This window comes from Benincasa hispida, chromosome 2, assembly GCF_009727055.1.
Source record: "Benincasa hispida cultivar B227 chromosome 2, ASM972705v1, whole genome shotgun sequence".
Classification (NCBI taxonomy): Eukaryota; Viridiplantae; Streptophyta; class Magnoliopsida; order Cucurbitales; family Cucurbitaceae; genus Benincasa; species Benincasa hispida.
This window is the reverse complement of record NC_052350.1, coordinates 55,322,701-55,327,628: the sequence shown is the minus strand read 5'-3', so window position 1 is coordinate 55,327,628 and position 4,928 is coordinate 55,322,701. Positions and strand designations below refer to the sequence as shown.

The following is a 4,928-nucleotide window of genomic DNA, read 5'->3' as shown; positions in this document are numbered from 1 at the left end:
AAAAGTTTAAATGATAATCTTGTTCTAACAAGCACTTTACAAAAACTAAGTTCCCTTTTAAATCAGGAACTACAAATACATCATTCAAAATGAGAAATCTGTTTTGTAAAGTCAATCGGAGACCTCTCATTGCCACAGTCGTCCGGTTCCAGCTTGCATCGTTATCTCACTAGTATCAAGTTGCCGTCAGGAACTAATTCCCTGAAATGAAGAACAAACATGGTTAGTGGCCCCAGAGTCAATAATCCTGGCAGAATCATCATTCTCCACTAAACAAGTTTACAAGACAAGTTAAATCATATTTACCTTATTTGACCTTCTTCTTTTTTGCCAAATATCTGGGGCAGTTTCTCTTCCAGTGCCCATCTTGGTTGCAATGGAAACACTTTCCTTTATCAACCCTGACAAGTTGTCTACCCCTTGGTGCAGCAACTCCTGGGTTAGTAGCAACCTTCCCCTTTCCACCCTTTTTCTTCTTCCACTTTTTTGGCGTTGGAGGAAGAAGGTACAGACTTAGATCTAGAGGTCGAAGCTTTGTGGAACTTTCTAGAAGATGAAACAACATTTGCTTCACCCTTCTTCTCCTTACTTTTCAACAAGTACTAGAATGTTTGTAGCTCGTTGAGCAGGGTAATCAGGTTGTAGTCAATCCTGTTCAGAATAACATTGCTACGAAAGTGCAAGAAACTTTCAGGTAAAAATTCAAATAGAATGTGTTCTCGAACAGATGCTTCCTCTTGCATATGGGCATTGAAGATGTACTTAAGAGCGTCTGAGCTATACAGACGGTTGTTCGAACATTCCCCTCAGGGACTCCATGATCTCACAGGCTGTGAGCATGGACTCATGCTTCTAGCCTTTTCGTTTGCCCTTGTCTAGCACTCATATGCTTCCTGTGAAGGAACTCTTGTGAAGAGAACTTTGAGCGGAAGCGGATTGACCAAATGCATTCATCTCCATTCATTCGAGTCAGCTCCAACGCGTTGGTTCTCTGTCTCAACTTCAATTAACTTGTTCGTACTTTAATCTGACCTCTCACTTTCTCACTTTCTCGCTCTCCAATTAACTTGTTTGTACTTTAATCTGACCTAGTTTCTGTGATGTTTTTGTAGGATGGGATTGTTTTCGCTCGACTTCACTAGCTGATTAGTTTATATAATTTGCTGAGACTGTTATTTGTATCTACGGAAATTCCCTTATCCAATCTCTATGTGCAGCATTTAAGATGTCAGCCACATTCCCCACATCATCCGTAGTTTCATCTTCTCATTCCAACGAATTTATTAAGGTTTTCTACTTGAAATCAAAAGGGAATGTTTCTTTCGATTCGCATTTCCGAGTTCCATGGAAATTTATGAGAAATATTCAGCCAAGCTTGGGTGATCCATGTATTAAGCTGAAATCAACTTCCATTAAGTGTGTGAAACCTACTTATCGATCCTTTTTTTTAAGACAATTCAATAATTACGGATTGGGAGAATCAAGAAGGGGATATTGAGGAGATGGGCTCACCTTGGGAAGGAGCAGTTGTTCACAAGAGGAATTCATCAGTTTCTCAGAGAGGCTTGGATTAGAGAAGCTTTCGACTGATGTGTCGAAATCTAGAGCATCGAAGATGGGTTACGCGTAACGAAGGCTGTGAAAGATTATCCCTTTGGAACGCCTGTTCAAATATCTGTTGACGTTGCAAGGAAAGGAAAAAAGTTGAGGCTTGACGGGATAGTTAAAACTGTCATCACTCTCAATTGTTATAGGTATTTTAATTACAAATTAGCTCCCTAGACAACATTTATATTTGTTTGCTTCCAGTCAACTAGAACATACTATATACTATACACTGAAATGCTAATCATTTTTGTTCTCTCAACAAGAATTTTAGTGAATAGGGAAGTTTCTTCTATTCTATGTTTTACATGGGTTTACTACTCACTTGCTGAACCCTTCCTTCCATAGCAGATTGTTGGTTGGATGGTTACTAAGCATTTTTTTCTGTATATGCCAAAAACAAGATATATCATTATGCACATCTTTTTTCCTTGACAATTTATGCTAAAAAAAAGACTACATTACAAAAAATACCCTTGAAATTTGCCATTTGTTTAAGAAAAATCCTTATTCTTTCAGAAGTTACAATATTATGCTACACCTTTCATCAACATTTCAAAACCATCTTTACAAGAGAAATCTTTTAAAATTTCACACAGAAGTTTGAGACCTAGGTCACTTCGTTTCAGGTCCCAACTTTTGTCCAAAATTTTATAAGATTTCTATTACAATAGTAGTTTTGAAACTTTGGAAAAGGTCAATGTTAATAGTGCAACTTTTAAATGAATTAAGGTATTTTTGAAACAAAGACAAGGTTTAAGGGTGTTTTTCCTACAATTTAACCTACAAAAAAAAAAAAAAAAGTAACCATACTACTACTCAATCTACTGAATGTCCGCGTTAGATTGCCTTCTAATCGATTTCAACAGTTCTGACTTGTCAATTACAAACAAGCCTGGTTTTGGTTGTTCTACCATCAACTGGGATGAAGTATTTGCTCTCTGTTTTCTCCTCTTACACCTCCACATCAATCTACTTCTTTGTTTAGCATGTTCATGTAGTTTATCATGGGAAAAATGAACAAAAAAGCACATCTGGTAAAAATGATGACTGTATGCTCATAAATTTGTTCTGTACCATTTATGCTATTATCAATGAGGTTTGTAATATGCTAATCACTTTGTGTTGCAGGTGTTGTGCACCTGATCCTGAATGTATTTTCTCAAATTCTCCATTATACTAAGTGAAGAACCAATCGAAGAACCTCATGTCATAAATATGGGAATCATTAGCGGGTAGGATATGTTCAAGACATGGTGGAAATAGTGATGAAGATGATGAAGAGTTAGTTGATTTGGATGATCAACTCTATTTTCCTCTCGTAGAGAAAGAAATATATATATTGAAGAACATCAGAGACATCTTATATCTGGAAATTACTATGAATGTGATATGTGATCCAGGATGCAAAGGTATGTGTCTGAATTGTGATATAAAATTGAATACTGGAAGCTGTAACTGTAGTAAGCAGGTTGTAAAGAAGAACAATTTTGGTCCTCTAAGAAATTTGACAAGGCAAATGCAGAAAAATTCCAGGACTTGAATCCAAGACCATGTGTTCCTTTTGATCAAACCCTTTCTTTCTAAAACATCTCTTATCTTGGTTGAGCTCTTTTACCAACCATCTTTTTTGTAAACTTACTCAGATTTTCATTTTTTAACCTTTGTTAAGTTAGAGCACCTGCAATGTAATACTGAAAAACTATGTCTGTTATTACTCAACCCATTTTCCTGAACCCCCCAAGTCTCCACTTTCTAATTGCAGTTTCTTAATTTTGATTGAATGGCATGAAGCAAATACTTATTTAATATTTGCCTTGAATTCCATCGGAATCAGCTTCAGCTTCACCTTCTCTTGTTTGTAAAGGTGAGGAAATACTATTGGAGTAATTTTGCTTCATTCCTTATATTCGTCAAGTTTTAAACTTCAAGTTTGTAGTCAACTATTTGTTTCAATGTTGTGTGACTTGCCTCAAATTTACTGATATTGAAAGATTAATGTAGAAAGAATTTTACTTTTGATTTTTTTGGTTGTGTTGGACTTGATTGTTAAACATAATTTTGAGTCTCTTTCACTGTCTCTGATGTCTCATGTCAAGTTGTGTACCTGATGAAATCAAAGCTTACACCAAAAAAGTTATATTGAAACAAAGATTTTAATTGTAGTTTGATTGAAAATTCTGGGTTGTAGGATATATTGGAGTTATTAGGTGTCTAGAACTTGATTTCAGGTCATAGTTTTAGAACCTTCAAGGTTCTGTATATAAAATGTCTATTTCATTTAATATTTTTAATTATTTAATAAAGGCTAAATTATACTACAATGTAACCTACGCCATAAGGAATTATTTAATTATTTGAGTTTATTTCTTTCTTTTGAACATTGATGATGGTGTTGAATGTCGGTTGAAACCGATATTGAGATAGAATTCAATGTTGGTTGAAAACTGATATGGAAGATAACTGACTGACATTGACATCTTGGTTATCTAAATCGACATTAAAGACAATCGCCATTGAAGATCTTTTATAACACGATCTTCAAAAATCGACATTGTACCTTTATAATGTCAGTTTTAAACCGACACTAAAGCCTAATTTTGTAGTAGTGTCTAAATTGATGGGGTTGACTGTTGAGTCTAGGGATGATCTATTCTTAGTTTGAGTGCCTAGTTAGCAAGACTATTGGGGAAGACATGCTTTTATTAGGAGGGTGCTTCAGGATCTCGTATTGGGATACAAAGTTCAATTGAATTTGTCATTTTAGTGCAGGTAATCGATTGAGGTGTAAGGACTGAAGAGTCAATTAGTGTATTGTTATATATCATATTTGGTGTGAACATAATATGTGTGTCCATAAGAACTACCTTGCGTCCTCCCAATAAGGCAGAGGTAATCAGTTTGGTTATTCGGTCTAAGGTTTAATTTTGTTGTTCTAATTGATTTGGAGTTGCTATGAGGGAACTCAATAAGGTTCTTCTTTACCTTTTTTCTTGAGTTGTGTGCTTTATTTTTTGTGTTTGGTGAATTTTTGTCATTATTTGTTTCCTTTCTAATTTGGTGGTATTTTGTTTGTGCCTTAACCTCTGCCAAATCTAATTCTTTTTTTAGCAATCCAATATCATTGTAAATAATTATAAAAAATCAAGAATAGTCATTGAAGCATAATTAAGTAGACTAATAACTAAAGTTTCATTTACTAAAACAATTTGCACCTATTTCCATAGATTCATATAATTTTTTCCTAAAATTATTATTAACATCGAACATTTCTGTGAAATTAAATCTTGACATTTTCTTCGATATCTACCTTTCAAACTTTG

General features: G+C 34.7%; 1 pseudogene; it reads left to right on the top strand.

The window, feature by feature from the left end:
• The first annotated feature begins 339 nt into the window (after positions 1-339).
• LOC120071538 lies at positions 340-3,414 on the top strand (annotated as a pseudogene).
• Positions 3,415-4,928: the final 1,514 nt, after the last annotated feature.